Source organism: Saccopteryx bilineata, chromosome 6 (genome assembly GCF_036850765.1).
Source record: "Saccopteryx bilineata isolate mSacBil1 chromosome 6, mSacBil1_pri_phased_curated, whole genome shotgun sequence".
Classification (NCBI taxonomy): domain Eukaryota; kingdom Metazoa; phylum Chordata; class Mammalia; order Chiroptera; family Emballonuridae; genus Saccopteryx; species Saccopteryx bilineata.
This window is the reverse complement of record NC_089495.1, coordinates 85,828,290-85,851,376: the sequence shown is the minus strand read 5'-3', so window position 1 is coordinate 85,851,376 and position 23,087 is coordinate 85,828,290.

Genomic DNA, 23,087 nt, shown 5'->3' with positions numbered 1-23,087 from the left:
AAATATGTATTTGACATGTTTATATACAAGGAGGGGCAAAAGTAGATTTATAGTTGTGAGTTTGCAAATTACAAGGATTATTTTTGTATTATTTATTAATTATTGTATTTACCATATGAACAATATGCATATAAGTTACAGTGTTTCCTTGATAATTCATCTGCTCAGTGGCACTGTAGATAGTTAATACAATATTGTTACCTATATTCCCTATGTTTTACTTTCTATGCCCATGTATATTTATTTATTTATTTTATTGATATTAATTTATTGTGTTTACATATAGTGTCATTCTAGTGTCACCCTGAATGCATTCCCCTCAATATCTCTTTTGCCCCTTCTGCCCAGTGCCCTTTCCCCTTCCCTGCAGGTTTATCCCATCCTATCATCACCTTTCCCTCTGTCCTCTTTTCCTCTGATCCTTTTGATCCCTCCTCTGTCTCATTTCCATTCCTCACTTCACATTGTTCATTGGATTCTTCAAATGAGTGAGGTCATATGATATTTTTCTTTCTTTGCCTAGTTTATTTCACTTAACCTAATAGTTCCCAGGTTCATCCATGTTGTCACAAAAGGTAATATTTCCTTCTTTTCATGGCCTCATAGTATTCCATTGTATATATGTACCACTGCTTTTTAATCCACTCATCCTCTGATGGACACAGGCTGTTTCCAGATTTTCGTTATTGTGAACAATGTTGCCATAAACATGGGGGTGCATTTCTTCTTTTGAATCAGTGATATAATGTTCTTGGGATATATTACTAAAAGTGGGATGGCTGGGTCAAAAGGCAGTTCGATTTTTAAATTCTTGAGGAATCTCCATACTGTTTTCCACAGTGGCTGAACCAGTCTGCATTCCCACCAGCAGTGCAGGAGGGTTCCCTTTTCTTCACATCCTCGCCAGCACTTATTATGTGTTGTTTTGTTAATGAGCACAATTCTGACTGATGTAAGGTGGTATCTCATTGTGGTTTTAATTTGCATTTCTCTAATGATTAGTGATGTTGAACATTTATGCCCATGTATATTTATAACTACCAACTAGTATTTCCTAACCCCATCATCTTTTTCTACCCTGTCCTCTAACACTCCTCTTCTCTGGCCTTCATCAGTTTGTTCTCTGTATCTATAAGTCTGTTTCTATTTTATTTGTTAACTTATTTTATTCTTTAGATGCCACATGTAAGTGATATTATACTATTTTTCTTTCTCTTTCTGGTTTATTCCACTTAGTATAATATCTTCTAATTTATTCAGGCAGTCAAAAAATGTAAGATTTCATTCTTTTGTATGCCCAAGTAATTATCCATTGTATATAGGTACACAAATTTTCCATCCACTTGTCTATTGATGCACACTTGGGCTGCTTCCAGATAACTAATAAACATATGAAAAGTAGTTCAACACTACTTATTATCAAAGCAATGAAAGTCAAAACAAACAAAAAGAGTGATCCAGGAATTTAGTAAGTACTAAGTTAGTGAGAATTAGGACAGTATGAAAAAGGACATAGAAATCATAAAAAAAAATCAGTCTAAAATGAAGAATACAATAACTAAAATTAAGAATACACTAAATTAAATAAACAGTAAGTTGGATGAATCAGAGAACTGAATCAGTGATTTGGATCACAAGATAGAAATAAACCACCCAATCAGAGAAGCAAAATGATTGACAATAAGACAGAGATATCACATTCACCATGCTTATTCAACATAGTAGCCTCAGTAGTCAGACAAGAGGAAGAAATAAAAGGTGTCTGAAATAGAAAGGAAGAATTAAAACTGGCATTATTCACAGATGGCATAATACTCTATATATTAAAAAAAAACCACTACAAAACTACAAGAACTGATAAATGAATTCAGTAAATTACCTGGACATAAAATAAGTATCCAGAAATCAGTTGTATTTTTATATACTAGTAATGAACTATCAGAAAGGAAAACTAAGAAAACAATCCCATTCACAATTGCTTCAAAATAAAACTGGAATAAATTTAACCAAAGATGTATAAAATCTGTACTCAGAAAGTTATAAGACATTAAAGAAAGAAATTAAAGAATATACAAATAAACATATACTATGTTCTTAGATAGAAAAATTTAACATGATTAAAATGTTCATACTACACAAATCAAACTGCAGATGCAATGTAATTCCTATCAAGATACCAGATGGTATATTTCACAAAAGGATAAATATTTCAGAAATTTATATGTAACCACAAAAGACTCCAAATAGCCACAGCAATCTTGGAAAAGGGGAATATTGTTGGAGAAATCACACTACCTGATATCAAACAGTAATACAAGGCCAGTAATAAAACAGCATGGTACTGAAATAAAAATGTAAATATAGATCAATGGAGCAGAATAAAGAGCCCTGAAATAAACCCATGCCTTTATGGTCAGTTAATATTTGATAAAGGAGGTAAGAACACACAATGAAGTCAAGAGTCTTTTCAATGAATAGTCTTAGAAAATTGGACAAATAAATGCCAAAATTAAAACTAGACCACCTTTTTATACCATATACAATAATAACCTCAAATTAAATTAAAATTTAATGTTAGACTCAAAATCATAAAAATGTGACAAGAAAACATAAGCACTAAAATCTCAGAATATCTCATATCAATATTATTTCTGATATATCACCTCAGGCAGGAGAACAAAGAAAAAATAAACAAATTGGGCTACATTAAACTGAAAAGCTTTCACACAGTAAAAGAAACCATTAACAAAATTAAAAGACAACCCATTGAATAGGAGAACATATTTTCTAGTGATATATTTGATAAGGGGTTTATATCAAAAAATTATAAAGACTTCTAAAACTCAACACCAATAGAATACCAAAGAATCCAATTAAAAAATGGGCAAAGGACCCAAATAGATACATTTCTAAAGAGAAAATGCAAATGGCCAATAGACATATGACATAATACTCAATGTTATTAATCATCAGAGAAATGCAAATTAAAACCCCAATGGGATATTACCTGGTATTTTCAGAATGGCTGACATCAATAACAACAAACAGTAAGAGCTGGCAAGGCTGTGGGGAGAACAAAACCCGTGTGAACTGTTGATGGGAATGCAGATTGCTATAGCCATTGTAAAAATCAATATAGAGTTATCTCAAAAAATTAAAAATGGAACTGTTTTTTGACACAACTATCCCACTTTGGGGAATATATCCAAAGAATCCTGAAACATTAATTTAAAAGAATATAAGCACCCCTATGTTCATTGAAGTATTATTTACAATAGCTAAGAGACAAACCAGGTGCCCATCAACAGAGGAGTGAATAAAAATGCTGCTGTATGTTTACACAATGGAATAGCACTTGGTGGTAAAAAAAGAAGAAATCTTATCCTTTGCAACAGCATGCATAGACTGGACAGCATTGTACTGAGTGAAATAAGCCAATCAGAGAAATTCAAGTACCATATGATTCACTCATATGTTGAATATAGTGAACAAAATAAACTAATAAAGTAGAAACCGATTCAGAAGACAGATAACATAACCTGTGGTGGCACAGTAGCTAAAGCATCGACCTGGAATGCTGAGGTCGCTGGTTTGAAATCCTGGGCTTGCCTCGTCAAAGCACATATGGGAGTGGATGCTTCATGGTTCTCCCTTACTTCTCTCTCTCTTTCTCTCTCTTCTATCCAAAATAAATAAATAAAATCTATAAAAAAGGGAGAGAGAACAGACTGACAGCTGTTAAAGGAGAAGGGGGTTGTTGGGCTGGATTAAAATCGCAAAATAAGCAAAAAAAAGTAAAAGAACCTCATAGAAACAGACAATACTATGGTAGTTTTAAGAGAGAAAGGTGGTTGAGTATAGGTGGGTACACAGGAGATAGTGTTGATAGTAGGAGACTTGATTTGTGGTGGTGAAAACAAAATACACTATAAAGATGATTTTATAGAATTGTAGACCTGAATCTGCATAATTTTATTAACGATTGTCACCCCAATATATTCAGAAAAATATTTTCCATAGAATAAAAAGTTATTTATTTCTTTAAAGATTTTTGATAAAGAAATTAACATTTTAAGAATGTACATGAAAAACTTTGAGCCTAATATTTTTATTCTTTTATATTATCTACATTTTAAACCATTGACAAGCACAGTAAGATGATCTTTTAAATCACTCATTATACATGATATTCTATTATCTTACATCCATTATAACTTGTTAGAAAATTTTAATAATGCATGGCTCTAGAAGGCAATTCTCCATAAAGACTCGGATATTTAAATATTACCCCATCTATATTTTATTATTTTATGAAGCATACTGGCAACCGAGCCAGTAATTTTGTCAGAAATGAAGGGTAACTAAGCAGTTTCAAATGATTCAAAATATCGAAAAGGACAGCATTAAGTAGCAAATGTATTTCATTTTCTTTTTTAATTTTTATTTTCCCAGTAACAAAAGTTATTTAAAGCTTTTTTGTGAACTTCAAAACTCAATAAAAAGGTAGCATAATAATTTAAGCTCACTAAATATCTAATATTTATCATATTATCTGTTAGAATACTATAGTTTAATGATTTTTATATCCAAAACATCATTTTGACAGAGTCTATTCTATTGTCTTCTCTGATCAGCATAAAGAACAAATATTAATCAGACCGTTGGTATATTATAGCACATATTATATAAATAAAACCTAAACTATTTGAATTTGTTTTCAATAAGAAGAGAGAAAGGAATTTAATATTATTTTCCTCTTCTGATATCAAATTATTCCATGGTGGAGATATTTGTGAGAATATCTTTAAAAAAAAAGAATTATGAACTGTACAGAAGGAATAAAAGTTAAAATCAACATTGCTAGTTGTAAATATTGCAGTAAATTTATTTTTAGTCAATTTAATCCAAGAATTTACTTGCTACTTATAAAATATCCATTTTATATATGCAAATAAAGGAGGGTTACTTGGAGTAAAAGAAGTTCCTGTAACAATTTTTAATGCTTATGATTCTGACAAAAAATAGATAAATAAATATGACTGATGTATTCTTTACCCAAAAACTGAAATAAAGGAATCATCTCTAGATTAAGATTTTTCATGGTAGTTTGGAAGGTGTTACTCTTTTCTTGATAATTCATCCTTACATTTAATTTTCTAATGACTTAATTTACCATACACTTTAAATATGGATTGGTACTTTTTGATGGATTGGTACCTTTTGAATAATCCTGGTAATAAATAATAATATAACTTGTCTCTCCACCTAATTACCATTAGCATCTTCAGTTGAGATAAACACTGAGGCAGTTTCTAACAACCAGACATCATACATCTTGAATTTATATACAATTATTTTACATGTCAAACTCAAGCTTGAAATTATGTCAAGTTAACAGCTTGCTGTATGCCTTCCTCCTATTGTACATTTTGTACACATACAAGTACAAAGTACTTTTGAGTTCAGTATGATATCAACATATTTTAACGTTCTTTATAAAATAGATTTAAAAAACTATAAAATAAGGGTTTTGAATAGTTTTTAATAGTATTATTCTAACAAATGAACCATTTTAAATATAATTATGCTAATTATACTATTTTTGTACCTCCTTTTTTTTACTTTCTACAACTTAGTCTACTAACACATCGTTCTTCTTTCCAACATACAATTTTGTTTGGACTTTTTAAACATCGTTTTCTTTTTAAATTTTAAGTTTTCATGCATTATGTTGTATAGACTTTTTTTGTTAATTCTGTATAAGGCACTCCAGATGGAAAAAATTCAAGTTTTGTTAAGTGGAAATGTAAAGAAGTCTCACACTGAGAAAAATACATGGGGTGCTTGGGTTAAAACACAGTGACTTAACCTGAATTTTGGTGTAAATTGAAACACACCCTAGCTTAACACAAAAAAAACACTTGTACTTTTAATGATGTAGGTAAGCATTTTGGGAGGTGCCAGCTCCCTCACTCATATTCTATGTTACTGTGTATTCTTCAACTGCACATAACCAAACAAGTTTGCCCACATGGTCCATAAGTATGATGCTAATGGCTAATGCTGAAACACTCAGTCTCAGTTTTTTAAGTTTCTATGGGAGTGAGTGCTGTAAACTCGAATGTCAACACTGTCATAACTTGAGGATCCCCTGTACATTCTTAACCAGAAATAGAGATAGCAAAATCTATTTGATACCACTGCATGGTTACATAATACTTGTATTATACATTATAGTCTTTGTATGTTTAGTGTAAAACAGATGCTTAATGCTGATTCCGAAATTGTAATTTAATATGTAATATAACTGAATATGATATGTGATGAGGCAATTTATCAAGAAGTTTTAATCTATGATTACATAAAATTCAATTTATCACATTCTAATATCTGTCTTGGTATAGGATGTAATTACTGATCCTTGGTAGTGATTAGTTCAGCCCACAGACTCAATTTAATTCTAAGTATGCAACTGAATAGTATTGTCATATTTTCTTTTCTAAGTATTGGATTAAAATGTTTTAAGAATTTCTCCTATAAAAATATAGTACATAGCTTAATAGAACAATAAAACTGTCAATATAGCATTTTTCATATTTCTATATGACCATATTTGTCATATGGTCAAATATGACAAATATGACAAATTAAAATACAAATACATATTTGTATTTTAATTTAAATAAATAATTGAATTGTCAAGGAAAATATTATGAGGGAAAACATGCAACTCATTTAAGTACTGACCCCTCTCAAACCATTACAAAGTTTGCCTAGATTTAGAAATATATGCTGTGGGAGATGTGGTTTAAAGAAGGATTTCAGAACTGTTTCACTTTTTTATTAGAAAAAGAGATCTGGACCTGGCTGGTTGGCTCAGCAGTAGAGTGTCAGACCAGCAAGTGCAAGTACGGGTTCAATCTCCGGTCAGGGCAGACAGGAGAAGCAACTACCCCTCCCCCATCTTTGTCTCTCTCTCTCCTACAACCATGGCTTGAATGGTTGGAGCAAGTTGGCCCCAGACACTGGGGATGGCTCCATGGCTTTGCTTCAGGCACTAAAAAAAAAATCACTCGGTTGCCAAGCAACAGAGCTGTGGTTTTAGCTGGGCAGAGCATCTCCCAGCAGGGTGCTTGCTGGTGGATCCTGGTCAATGCGCATGTGAAACTCTGTCTGTCTGCCTCCCTGCCTCTCACTTAATTTTAAAAAGAAAGAGACTAGAAGAGAACTAATTCAATTTATAAATATTAATAAAGTCATACACTAAATGTGGAGCTAAAGAACATCAGCCAGTGTTCTTCTGCAATTCTTTAAAGCACGTAGTCTAAATATATATTTAATAGAATTCCTGGCAATTTTTCTTTGTTTTTTTTTTATCCTGAAATTAATTTTGCAGATTTTCTACATCTAAGTGCTACTAGAAAAATGTGTGTAATGTTCAATAAAATTGTACTACATTAGTGGCTGTGTACAGCATTCAATAAATGGTTTTAATAATAAGCATGTTTAGCAAATATGCATAAAATTATATTAAAACTGAATTATTCACAAAGGACTCATTTTTAAAATTTGAATAAGATACATTAAGTCACCAACTTTGGCACGTACCTTTATTTTCTCTTTCTCTTGCCCTGCAATAGGCTAATTAGCAGCAAGTTGGGATTGAATGCATTGCATTCTTAATTCAGGGAAGGTGAGCAATAAAAGAATCTGTTAAAAATGAGAAGTGATTATAAATATATATGCACATATAGCTATTCAATATGACTATATATACATATTTTATTTATAATTATATATATTTTAGTGATAGTCTTGTGTAGTATCATCATATAAATACCTTCGTAATAAGAAGTGGAATAATGTTATCTACTGAAAATAATATTGGAAAGCTATTTTTTAACATTTAAAAATTTTTACTCTATTGAGTATCGAAATTGAAATATAAAGTGAATGTTAATCTGTGCTTTGAATATATGGTTTTTTATATTTAAATTTATCCACCAACCATAATCAAATTGTTTATGAGTATCTGTAAGCAAAAAGTCTATTATATAATATTTATAAGATTAGAAATTAAATAATATAAGTAAATGCTGTATTGTAGAAGATATATATATATAGGAGTGTTAAAGGAATTGTTAATTGATTGTGTTTTTGTTCTTTCTAATCACATTGCTTCTCTTGCAAAAGGTTGATTTTTATTTAATTAAGCCAATTGATGGTATATAAACCAAAATTTAGAAAAGTAGTTTAAAATTTTTTTCAAAGTTATAGTGTATTGAGGAAGATTTTATTATTTTACACAGTTTTCTTATTAAGAGGTATCCAGTAAAATTTTTCTTTTTTTTTAGAAATAGTTACATTGCTGAAAAGTGCATTTACTGTTTTCTCAAGGTCATCATGAACCCAAAACTATTTATGATTTTGGCTTTTCTATTGACTTTTAGAAAACTGTTAAATTTTTATCAAAATTGTTCTCCGATGTCCTCAGGTGGTAAACTAATTTAATTACTTTCTCTTATTATTTTTTGTCAGAAGTTATTAAGGTATCATCAGATTTAAAAAAATAGATAAAAGCAATATGAATAACACAAGGAAAAAATAAACAAAAGTGGTTATAATATTAAACTAAGTTGAATATGTAACTATGATAGCAAATAATTCTTTAAAAATGATACTAGTTTCCTAAGGCAGCCAAATCCAAAATGTTGCACAACTCACTGTAGGCACAAATTTAAAATCAGATAATTTCATAAGTCATTATTACTATTCTTAGTTGGTCAATAAACAATTAAAACTGTATCTTAAAATGTTAAAAAATTATACTGTACTCAGCATTATTTTTACTGACAATATAGTGACAGATTACTTAAGACTCATTTCTTCAAGGGTTTCTCAGCATAGGTTAAAGAAATCTAATGCAGCATGATTCAATGTAAGGATATTTACTGCGAGAATAATGTAATATACCACTCTGAAGATCTGGGAAAACCTAGAGGTATATTTTATAGAAACAAGAGAAACACGGGAATTTTTACTTCCTTCAGGCAATCCTCCACAAATGTTTCTTTGAACTAAGCCTTTGATAAACATTGAATGATTGCAAGCTTGAAATTATCCCCCCTGGCTAGCTAGTGCCTGGAGTGCAGCTTTAACTCTCGTTTGTGAGTTGAAATGTCTTATGTTCCTGACCAGATATCCTGGGCCTATAAAGCACCCTTTTATGATAACTGTTTCTAAATGTCAAGGGGGTAGGAGAAAATAACATGTACATTAACTTTATACTCCAAATGTCGTTGAGACTATAAGAATTTAGATATAGAATTTCTATGTACCCTGATTTATCAATGTCACCACATTAAAATTAATAATAATAATAATAAATGAACCTCACGTATGGACACATTGATGAAACTCTTAAGGTCCCACTTGTTTAAATGTATGTGATACAAACAATTTTTTTGGTGTAATTATGTTTCAGGAAGTAGTAATAAAATGTCTCAATTCTCTAACGAAGTCAAACCTCAGTAAAATATTAACATAACCAGTTTAGAAGAGAAGCATTATAATGGATAAATAGTAGAGAAATCGCTGTCATGAAAAGCAGAAGCAGGGTAGAACTCCAAAATATTATATACTTGGGGTAAAAAGTTCAGAGTTTGGATTCACACAGCCTATGTTAAAATCTAAATTTACGTAGTTATGGGACTTTCACTTAATCTTATTAAGCCATAATTTCTGTCTAAATATTGGGATTATAATTAATTTGAAAGTTAAATAAGATAGTATCTGAAAAGCATTTAACATTGTCTCTGGAAGGAATTTTTGAACTTTTGAGTTTAAGGTTAGATAGTACTAAATATGGGCATTAGAAATCATGCGATAATAAAACATGTAAGTTTACCATTTACACCAAATCAAGTTTAAAAAAATCAGTAAAATAAATTGGTAGAATGACTATCATATGGGGAAAGAAAAACAAATATTAGTAGAGAGTTGGCCCCTTAAAGAAAAATCTTCCTGTCTCTGAAATTTGGAAGGCTTCTCAACTTGCCTTTTAAGAGAAGCCTCTTATTACTGTAACTAAGAAGCTTTTCAAGTAATCAACATATTAGGTATATACAGGCTGCAGTCATCTTTTTTATTCTGTTAAAATAAGGAGGTGGGCAGGAGGTGGAGGGATTGAGCAAAAAAGTAAAAGAAAAGAGAGAAGAAAGTACTAGTGGGTCCAGACAACACTGTGGTGATTGCTGGGGATAGGGTCGCGGGGGCGGGTGGAGGAGAGTTTAATGCGATAAAAGGTCATGGAAGAAGATTTGCTGTGGGTGATGAACACAAAATACAGTGTAAAGATGATGTGGATTTGTGCACGTGAAACCTGTATATTTTGTTAACCAAAGTTACCCAAATAAATTCAATAAAAATTGAAAAAGCAGCAAAAAATAATAATGACTGGCAAAAAGATTCCCTTATTCAACAGAGAGATCAAACCTAACCTTCATCAAATATGAAAAGAGATTAATATCCTTCTGAAGAAAATTCATGAGATAAGAAAAAAGATTTAGTTTTTATTACTTATTTTATACAGAGGAGAGAGAGAGAGAGAGAGAGAGAGAGAGAGAAGGGGGAAGGATCAGGAAACATCAACTCCCATATGAGCCTTGACCAGGGTTTGGAACCAGCGACCTCAATGTTCCAGGCCGATGCTTTATCCATGTGCTACCACAGGTCAGGCAGAAAAAAAATTAAATATTGAAATGATTATAAAATAAATGTCAGATGACAAAATTAAGAGAAAATTTAGAAAATCAATAATTTAGAAAATTAATAAATTTCTATTAAACTGGCAGGAACCAACAGAATAAGAAAGGGTTCTAGAAATGTTTTTTACATTTAGAAAGAAAAAAAATTCAGTTTCATGTCAGAAATTAAATTTGACAATATTTCACAAAACAGAGGAAAACTACAGAGTTGGAAAATATAACAGCCAATTAATATGAGTGCAATAAATAAAGAGAGAAAATGGAGGGAAAATTATCAAGGCAAGAAAAAAAAATGTTTCCAAAAATGAGGAAGTTCCTTTATCCTAAGATTGAAAGGTCTCACTGAAAATAAAACAAGATAAAGAAAAAGAGAGCTAAAATTATTCTTGAAAATTTGGGGTGGCATTGAATGGCTAACAATACAAGATGCAGAACACAAAATAAGTGAGAAACATAATTCAAATCTCTAGGTAATAAATGGAAAAATAAAAGAACCTAGTTCTGAGGGAATACACGGTACTTTGATATCTTTACAGACCAAATTGTCAACTAAATATAAGAAAAAGTAAATGCATTCTTAGATGTTTATTAAAGTAAAGTTAACATATATGTAGATCATTTTGTATTACAAAATTAAAACACACACACACGCACGCACACACACCTATATATATATTTAACATCTTTTCTGAAGAAATTACTTGAGAATATTTCCCAGTAAGTTGAAACAAAAGCCTAGATGAAATTTAGGCTTTGAGAAACAGCTAATCTAGCTCAAGGGTAAACTAAATTTAACAGTAGTATCTATCGCTAAGTAAGGAGTAACTGGTTGTTACAACTCAAAATTTTCATTACAATAATAGAAAGATAGTTACATTTAAAAATATTATAATTCTAAAGGCATTATACCTTTTTGGGGAGAAACAAGGGAAATATGGAATAATATTCCAGAGAAAGAATAACTATTTACAGTGAGCTAATAACAGACAGTTTCTTGCCTTCCCTGGAATCATTTGTTCAGCTTGAAGGTGGAGGATCAAGGCTTAGGCTAGAAAGACGTTAGCAGGTGAGAGAGAAATCAGAAAAAGACACATGATATTGCTTCAAATCTTTAGATATTATTATCAGTTTGGAACATGTGTCCATAGTTCTCAAAAGGACATTTCCCCAGTGCAATTTTCTGATGGTAGTTTCTTTTTAGAGCACTGGATAAATCATTACTATATACACTCACCATGGTGTTGCAGTGTTGTTAGTACTGAAGATCCAACCTTTCAATCCTTGTGTTCTTTGAATAAAAACTGATTCAAGTCTATAATTCAGGTTGAGCAACTGCCCCTCAGCCTATCATTCATCCATTAATTTTTCTATTCATTTACCATACCATTGATGGATATTTATCTATATTGCCCAGGATGTGCAATAATCAATTTTATAGCACTCTGCAGGTCATGCCTTTCTAGCTGCAATTTAAATGTCATCATTCATCATTGTAATTTCTTCCACCTTGCTTCTGACAGTTCAACTTTGATGCTTGGGCCTCTGTTATTTCAAGATTCTCTTTCTGTTTTGAGAACAGTGAGCCTAATACTGTGATAGCATCCTCTGCTGTCCCTGGAATCGTCTATTAACAGCAGTCACCACTACATGTTCAATGAAGCTTTAGTCTCTGTCAGCAGTCCATTTCTCTTCACTAAAGTGAATGGATTAACTTCAAAGACCTCCAGTGAAATGCTGTTATCTGATGAGTTTCCTAGCTTCACTAATCTATCATGTCCACTTTCCTGTGTGTTTAATGCCTTCTAGCACCACCTTCCATTGTGATTCTGGCATTCCTACTTGGCTTAATATAGAGAGCGCATTGTTTTCTCCAAGCTTCTGAGGTCCATTCTCAGAGTGTGTTAGCATTGATTTCAGTTTTTGCCAAGGAATCAGATCTATATTATGTAAATTTTTTTTTCATACTAATAAAATTTCACTTATCACCTTTCTGTTTGACCCTGTTGATTCAGAACCTTCAAACCCAATGTCATATATACTCCTTAGGCTTCTCTTAGCCTATGTTGATTAGATCTGAAAACTTTTCCAGAATACAGTCACATTTTTCTTATACTAAAGGCAGAGTTAGTGTCAGCCAAGTTATGTTATATGACCTAACAATAATTATTCATTGGATGGTTAGAAAAAGAGGTATCTTTTACCTTGAACAAAGCACATGTTGTCTTCCTTGCAGAGACCTTGGCATTCTCTTTAAGCTAACAGTGTGATCTTCAGAGAGGGGGAAGGTCCTAGCCAAGCTTGAGAACCCAGACTTCTTTAGGTTTCTCTTATAAAAATTATCATCTTTTTTTTTGCTTTCAAGCTATAGGAAATAATAAACTTTTTATGCTACCAAGAAAGATTTTTCATCTTTATTCTTAGAGTTTAATTGGTGATTAATCATCCTCAATTTTTTTTGTCTGTCTCCAGTGAGTCAATTTTCCCTGACAAATACCACCTAGTCTCATAATCTTAAAATTAGTTTTTTCTCTGTAGTTCTTATATGCCAGATTCCTTATGTCCATCATTGTGTTCCCTGCAGCTGGTACCCATTCCAGGTTACCACAGATGAACATTTTACAAACTGGTGGCTACCATCAGCCAAGGGTTATCGCTCAACTACTTAAGAGTGTTTTTTACTTACTCGTGACTATTAGCCACTAGATGATCCAGCACCATTTCCCATTTTGTAGTTGCTTTTCAGCCCACATTTCTTTGTTAATCTCTTAGACTTTGTTCCTTAGGAAACAAACACAAAGGCAGATTCTTTTTTAAATTAAATTTATTGGGGTGACATTTGTTAATTATTTTGGGTTGGGGAATAAGTTCGTAGCATTTTTATATTTTCTTTTATTTTACAACGATATGTTTGCTGTTTGGCAAAGGGTAAGTATTCATTTGATAAAACTCTTTCTGCTCTACAAAACTATGTTAATTGTATTTTTGAGTTATTTAATTTTTTATTAGTTTTGAGGCTTAGAAATGGAATACCCAGGAGGCAAAAATCAACATTTTCGACACCTGCTCTTCTTTGCTTTTCATCGAGGTCAAAAAGCTGCCGAAGCAGCCCGGGACATTTGCGACGTGTATGGAGAAGGTGTCATAGGCGAGTCTACAGCACGGAAATGGTTTGCAAAGTTCAAAAATGGCGACTTTGACGTCGATGACACGTGCCGCAGCGGAAGGCCTTCTGAATTCCATGAAGAACTGGGAAATGCTCGAAAAGAATGCCACGGTCAACTAGGAGCTCTACATTGCCCAGCTACACCACGTGAATGAGGCTATTCGACTGAAAAGACCTGATCGACATGGTCAAACTATACTCCTTCATGACAACGCCAGGCCCCATGTTGCACAAGTCGTCAAAGCCGCACTCCAAGAGCTCGAATGGGAGGTTCTTCAGCATCCACCGTATTCTCCGGACCTTGCACAGACCGATTACCATCTTTTCTGCTCCCTGTCAAACCATATGAAGGGCGTTACCTTCGATAACAAAGAGGTCCTTAAAAACTGGCTCAACAACTTCTTTGACACCAGACCAGGCGATTTTTGGTGGAACGGCATCAACAAATTGGTCGAGAGGTGGGAAGAGGTTGTAAACAGCAACGGCGAATATATAATTGATTAACTTATTGATATAATTATTGTTTTTTGTTTAAATAAAAGTCTTCAGTAAAAACACTATAAACTTATTCCCCAACCCAATAAATTGTACATATTTTCAGGTGTACAATTCTAAAATATATCATCTGTATATTGTATTGTGTGTTCACCACTCCAAGTCAAGTCTCCTTTTATTACCATTTATCACCTCTTTAACAAAAAGTTTTAGGACATGCTTTCAAAGTCGGCATATATAAGAGAATGAATACAGCAGGATTGCGCAGATGAAGAAATAGAATTATGACAGATTTAAAACAAAGGCTCAGCCAATCACACAGGTATTATAAGAAGGCTCTACAGAAGTATTTCAAATTAAGGAAAGAAGAGCAAACCTTTATACTGTTATACTAAATAGGCATTAGATGTGGCTACACTCAGGTAGGGTACACGACTTTAGATGAGAGGACTCTTTTTAGTTGAAGGTGATTACTGGAGAGAGACTCAGCTGAAAGCTCTTAGCAAAATGGGAATATAAAGACTTCAGTTGTGGAAAGAGGATCTGCGTCACTCCCCATCCCATGAACTACATATATGCTTATTCACATATATGTATAAATGCATATAAATGCCTAGAAACAACACTGATAGAAGTGTTTACTTATGGGGAAGCAATCAGAAACTGTAGGAACTGGGGAGCAAAGATATGATTCACCTTATCTATTTAGTTACATTTTACATTATAAAATATATTGGTATATCCTCTTATTGTGTAAAAATTCATGAATTAAAATACTTTTTATTTGCAGTTGGTACAAATTTCAGAAGAAAAGTGTTATGAATTAGTGGGACATGAATGCAAGTTAATCAGTGAAGAAAAATCTGGAAGATTTTACAGATATTGTTAAATTAAAATATATCTTTTTAAATTCAGTAATGTATGCTATTATAAATAATTAAACATGAAATAAACACAACCACCCAAATTTTCATATAAAAAGTCACACAAAAATAGCACAATGAATTTTGAACTATTGGTAATTTTTATAAAATTATCTTTAAGAAATTTTCCCTTTAATGAAAATAGAAATTTTATATTGGTTTGATAAAGAAATATATGTATGATCTTTTCACCTTCATTGTCTTTGCTATAAATAATATTCAACTAATGTCCATGTGTATGTTGGCTTTTTTTTTTTTTTTTTTTTTTTTTTTAAGTATTTTATTTTTCTGAAGTTGGAAACGGGGAGGCAGTCAGACTCCCACATGCGCCCAACCGGGATGCACCCAGCATGCCCACAGGGGGTGATGCTCTGCCCATCTGGGACGTTGCTCTGTTGCAACCAGAGCCATTTTAGCACCTGAGGCAGAGGCCACAGAGCCATCCTCAGCGCCTGGGCAAACTTTGCTCCAATGGAGCCTCCACTGCGGGAGGGGAAGAGAGAGACAGAGAGGAAGGAGAGGGGGAGGGGTGGAGAAGCAGATGGGCACTTATCCTGTGTGCCCTGGCCGGGAATCGAACCCGGGACTCCTGCATGCCAGGCCGATGCTCTACCACTGAGCCAACCAGCCAGGACTGTATGTTGGCTTTTAATTAGGCAATCTGTACTTAAGGCAAAATCAGAGACTTTGAAAGAGGACTAAAACTTAGTAGTATTATATTATTATAATACTATTATGTTATTGTCATTGTTATTTATTACGGTATTATTTTATTATAATTTATTACCTTTGCATTATAAATTTGTTATGATGTTATTATTTAATTATAATTTATTCACTTAATATTATAAATTTGTTTAGTCCATAAAAGTTAAGCATAATGCTAAGTACAGTTGTTAATGGAAGCAGAAAGTTATTTTGTTTCAGATTTTATTGTGTAAAAATAATATATATAGAAATCTGATAGAATCAGATAAAGTTTTAAGTATGTTTTTCAAATTTAGAAAAATGACTCAGAAAAGAATTTAAATTAATTTTAAAAACCAGTAACAAATGAGGGAAATTAGTGTAACTGAGTTACTTATCTTACATAGTATGAACAAAACAGAGGATACTCAGATTGTTGTATCTAAAGATAGCAACTTAATCATGTTACTTAAAATAAGAGACCACAAGAAGAATCTCTTCCTACCAAAATAAATATTAACATTGATTACAAGTCCTGAGTCTGGGATAGATAAAGTTGAGTGAATGATCTAAATTTTATTGTAGGTCATTGCATATTATTTACACTGTGCATATATTCTGTCTAGTAAAACAAAAGATTTCAAAATTTGAGGATTATATTACAAATGACTTGTTTTACCTTTATGGTGGAGAATAAAATTAACTATTGTCTTAAGAGATACTTTTACTGCTTCTGAATATTTTGCAAATCCTGTAAAATTTTAGGGAGTTTGTTGAATATGTTCATTTTATTACTGGTATCATTTAAAATCCTGATTTATCCTTGTTTTTACCTTGCTTAATTGTCTAAAAATTCTTTTACAAGTTATCTCTCCATATTTATGAATGTCTGCAAAATGACTTAACTACTTTTTTAGATCAGGCAATATAGACTAAATATTTTAATTTTGTTTACATGAATTCCTCCTCTAATATCATAGCATGATTGCAGCATAGCTGCTCTACCTGCACAGTAAGATGGGAATTCTCTCTTTACATTAATAATCCTTGAAGCAGATAAAAATAGATCACACATTTAAAAAATAAATTATAAACATACTCAATTCTTAATATTTTAAAAACAGTAGAAACGACTATTCTTATCATCCTTTAATATTTACATAATATATTAAAAACTTTTCAAAGCCACAATTTCTTTTGAGAAAGAAATTTTGTATGTAGTTGAAAGCCTGAATTCAAACTGACATTTTATGAATTAAAAGGGTCAATAATTAGTGCCTGATTAAACTACCACAGTTCTTTAAAACTCAATTCTTGGTTAAAGAAAGAAAATAATTAAACTTTAATCGGCCTGTTCATTACTTCTTATTATGCCTTTTGCTAGCGCTGAAGCCTTCTTGGGTGGTAGAGTTGGCAGCAAGGTCGGGGGTGCCACAGGAAGAAAAATCTGGCAGTAAGAAATTACTAGAAAGAATATAAGACATAATTTCAAAAGGGAGCTTGAGATTGCATTTGTTCTGAAAATATTTTGATCATAAGTTTATGGATTTTTATTTACTTTTGATTTAAAATTTTTGTTATTTTTAATTTATTGTGTTGACATGGCATCAAGAGTCCCACTCAATACAACACACCAGACTCCCTGCACTATGCCCTCCATACTATGGGTTTTTAGTTTTAAACTTCCTTGGAAACACAGTCCTTCCATCTCTTACACAAATTTTACTGGAGTTTTCATGCAGAGGCTTCAATTATGAATGCACTAATCCACAAAAGTAAGTAGCTAATGTAAACCCTCCTCCTTGCATAGCATTCTTATAAAGCCAGTATTATTTCTTTAATATTGTTTTGCTCATCACATAAATCTACCTGTCCAAAGAAAGGCTAAGGAAAAAGTTCAGACAGTGATTTCACTAAACCTGAATCTCCTTTACTAACTTTGCTTTAATGATAGTTTTCCATTGTGCAGGTAACTGTGTTTAAATATTCAGAGAACAGATTATTACAATTTTTGCTGAATGACTCATACAGGAACACTAATTAGAACCAAAAAAAAAAAAAAAAAAAAAAAAAGAAGAGAAAGAAACCAGAGTTGCAATTTTTCAAAATAGTAACTGTGCCAGGTGAACTGAAGAAATGCTTCTGCTAACTGAAATTTTATATAGAAACTGGCAAATAATACATGTAATAATGATTAATGGTTTTGTTCTAGATATTTAAAAATGAATTGTGTACCACGAGTCAGGACTGCTGGTTCTTATTTTAAGTTCTGTCACTCAAAATTTTACTCATTGACCTTTATTAAGTATTCTAACTTGACTTAATTCTTTTCTCAAAGTATATTCTTGGATTATAATTAAAAATAAATAAGTATATTTAGTAAAGTGACAAAAAAATCTTCTTTTTCACTGAAGTGATTTTGACATAAATTTTGTTTTGTACATTTAATAATAATTAATTCCAATAGCACCCACCACTGTAAAGAGAATGTCATGTTATCATGGTATTTACACTAAATTAAAAATATCCTTAGGTCTTTCTTTCTTTAAATATTTTTTCTCCTAAGAGAATAGTTAAAGTATGTCATGAGTTCTGAAGTTTCACTAAAGTCTGAATTTTTAATACAGGCACAAAGTTCTCTATATACTAGAGCATAATGTGAGAAAAGTATACTTTTTTAAAACTCTGAAACAGAAAAAATATAATAATATACTTCCTTATTATTTCAAATTGAATTATTTAAAATTAATATCCAAAATTAATAATGCCTCTAGATAAAGTGTTTATCATAGTTTTCTCTTTGCAACAACTGCCATTTTTTTTGTTATTATACCTGATGTCATAACAGATAATATTTCAATTTAAATTACTTCATAACCCTAACTCGAACCTTTTGGTTTTCTGTTAACAATTAAGTAGCCCCTTTGATTTCCTGTCATTCCAATCTGCACAATTGCATTTTTTGTGCTTTTTTTCAATGCACAGTGTCACTATGTCTGATAACTGTGCTCATGAAACTTCCAAGCAAAGACTTTCAAAGATAATTTCTCCCCAAACATCTTTAGAGAGATGAGAGCTTTACTTGAGATCACACTGCCCCTTGTTCAATCTTTGCTAATGCTGTAGCATTTGGAAGTCTTCCTGAAAATAAATTGTGTAATGTTTTTCAGTAGTATGCAGAAAGTACCATACCTGAAAGATTGAACTAGTCAACTCAGCACATAAAATTCCTTTTCTGGCACCAAACTAAGCTCCAAGGAAATAAAATGATCTGCCTGCTTTAGAGTGCTTTGCACATATAGATGCTCATTAACTATTTGGAGCTGGAGAAATTTTTATTCCCAATCCATATTGCTCTAGCAATGCCCTTGCCATTGACTAGTTGGTTCATCTAATTTTTCACTATAACTATTAGGGCTATTAAATATACCACCTGCCAAGTCAGTCACAATTTATCTGTAGGTTTATAATAAATTCAGCATCTCTACTTCATTCTTTAGCAGATGCTCAACCATTCTGGAATAAAGTAATTCTTTGTGGTAACTTGCAGCAACTAAATTTGTGGTGTTTTTATGAGGTGTTAAAAGATGTAATTTTTCATTTACATAATTATTTCTTCCAGCTAGAGTGTTTTTCAAAATCAAATATTACACAAATAAATAGTAAGGAAATAAAGCAAATCAGCAACTCAGTGGTTGAAGGAAACCTAGTTATAACTTTTATAGGCAACCCTGAATTTAAAGTAAATTTGCAGAAATTCAAAGGACAAAAATTTTCTGAGTATAATTTAAACTTATTAACAGTTAACATTTCACATATTAAGTGAAGAAAAATAAGGACCAGTATAAAGAAAACTATATGTCTGAATCATAGAAATGAAAACAGTGTCTTCATGCCAAAACATAATGTTCTCTTTTAGTTTTTGATTTCATATTTTTGTTTTGTTTTTACTAATACTTCCCTGCCTCTTTCTTTTTCATTGAAAAGTATATGGCAAAACTACAACTATGGATTTTGCTTCCTCATTGGCAGAAAAGGGGATTACCCAAACTAACTTTTCTCATCCTCTCAAGAGAGTGAGAGTATCAAGAACTCACATGAACCCTTACTAAATATAATTCTTTAGCATAGGCATACCTACTCAGAGCCTTACTATGAACATATATTATTGCTGTGGCATGGCCATCCACACTCAATCCATTACAACTAATGTATAAACTTTATTTTGCAGCATGGTTATACCCATTTATTGCCTGGCATTGGAATACTCATGCTTTAGAACACACACACCCACTCTCTTCCAAAGACAATGTTTGAACCTCTGGAAACATCATTTGAGAAGTCATACAAGGTCTTTAGTCTCACCTAGTGTCTGTATATTTTCTGTCCAATTAATATTAATGTTGCCAGAAATTTATAAAATGTATTTATTCATGGGTACTGTACCACAATCTTCTTGGTCAAGATCGCCATATTCAACTGACAATGGAGCAGAATTTTTTCAAACCTCGTCAATTAACCAAAATCAGACCAATTTAACAATGGACATCTTGAGAGTCTGGTCTGTAGGAAAATAAAAATGTTTAGCTAATGTATGCCTAGTTGGAAAGAAAAACAGAGAATACAATGAATAGGTATGTTAATTAAACCTTTGGAAAGTAGGTGAGAGGAGAAAAGAAGAAAGCACCAAAACCAACATAACAAACAAACAAACAAACTATCCACTTTGATATTTTACCAAATTAACCTCATTATAATTCTACTCAAAATTGTTTTTGATATATCTATATATGAAAGTTACTGCATCCCTATTCTATGTTTTATGTTCAATGTGTATCTTTAAATATATTTATTTATTTATTTATTCATTTATTATAAAAAATTTTAAATATCGACGAAGTAGAAGAGTATAATAAACCCCCATGAGCTTTTCACTTAGTTGCAGCAATTGTTTATCTTCTTTCTTCTGTACCCAGACCTGCTTTCCACACTCATTTCCCTTATTTCAGTCTAATCTGAATTAAATCAAACACATCAGGATATTTCACCTAAAAATATTTTCATCTCTATCTTCAAAATACAAGAAATAATGTTTGTTTATCTTTACTAAAATAATATTAACACATTTAAAAACAATTTACAAAACTTTTGCTTGTTTGCTTTATAATGTTATTATACTATCTTTATTCAAATTTCTATTTAAATAAAGTCCTCATAGATGAGTTGATATGTCTCATAAGTCTCTTTTAATATGTAGGCTGCTCTTCCCTCTTCATTTTTTTTTATTACAATTATTCTTTGAAAGAAATGTTGATATTTGCCCTATGGCATTTCTCTCAGACTGGATTTTGCCAATTTCCTCTTCATGATTTATGTATGTTTTTTGCATGTTTTTCTGTCCCCTTGCATTTCCTGAAGTTGTTCTTTAGATGAGGAGTAGAGAGTGGCAAATTACAGCCAGTGGCCAAATTTAGCCTACAGCTTACTTTCTGTAAATAATGATTTATTGGAGCACAACTACACTTATTGTCTGTGGTTGTGTTCATTTCAAAAGGCAAAATTGGGTAGTCATAGCAGTAACCACATGCTGACAAAATCTAAAATATTTGCTTACTGGCTCTTTACAGAAAACATTTGCTGTTCTCTAATTCTGAGTATTAGGGACTTTTTTTTTCTTTTTGTTTTGTATACTTCATATATGGTATTGTGTTTTTCCTAGCAAGTACATGTAATTTATGTATTATTTTATTTTTATTATTATTATTATTATTTTTGTGACAGAAACAGAGGATGGAAAGATAGGAACAGACAGATAGGAAGGGAGAAAGATGAAAGGCATCAATTCTTTGTTGTGGCTCCTCAATAGTTTATTGATTGCTTTCTCATATGTGCCTTAACCAGGGGCTACAGCAGAGTGAGTGACCCCTTACTCAAGCCAGCAACCTTTGGGCTCAAGCCAAGGATCATAAGATCATGTGTATGATCCCCTGCTTAAGCCAGCACCCCCACACTCAAGCCAGATGAGACTGTGCTCAAACCAGAGACCTCAGGGTTTCAAACCTGAGTCCTCTGCATCCCAGTCCAACACTCTATCCATTGTGCCACTGCCTGGTCAGGCTATGTATTATTTCAGAAGTGGTTCAAATTTCTAAATAAGGTAATATTGCTAACTATAATTAAATATTTTTAAGCATATCTATTTTCTTCACTTAAAGGAAAATAAAAATTTAATTTCACTTTTGTTTTCCTATAACTACAACATACACTCATTACTTTCCAATTACCACTTCATCTTCTCATTATGGTACATCATGATTTTGCTTAGATTAATATTTGTATTTATTTTATAAATATTATGTGCATACTATTCAAATCTAAATAATAAACTTTAATTTTTGAGTCTTTGCATATATACAAAAAATGTCTTTATTATACTGATAATTGAATTATAGTTTAGCTGCTTATGGATCCAGGTTAGATCTCATTTTTCTTTAGATTTTAATTAATATTTTAATTTTCCTTTAGCTTCTATTGTACTTCATAAAAAGCCTGAAAAGCCATATTAATGACAGAGTCTCATTGTGTAGACTGTTTCTTTTTTTGTTTGTTTGTTTGTTTTTCATTTGGAATATTGTAGAGTCCTCTTATTGAGCCCAGTATGATGAAATTTCACAGGGATGTGCTTAGGCATTGGTTTGATTTTCTCCACTCTTATGGGCACAGTAGATTCTTGAAATATGATAATGTATGTCCATAGTACATATAAAAACATCTCAAATTTTTTACATAATTTTTTTTAATTCCTCATGTACTTTCTCAAAGTCCAATGATGTGGGATATTTGAATTAATGAAATATCTTTTATTTTACACTTCTTTTTCTTCTCTTCTGTAAGGCTGGTGGCCATGGTCATACAGGTTCACACAGCATTCAAGCAGGCAGTAAAGGACCCGTGGATCTGGAGGATGGTGGACCATTCCATTTAGCGGAGTTTCTCAATGAAGGAGGAGCAAGCAGGCAGGGAAACCACTTTCTTTTCTCTCTCAGGACTGCC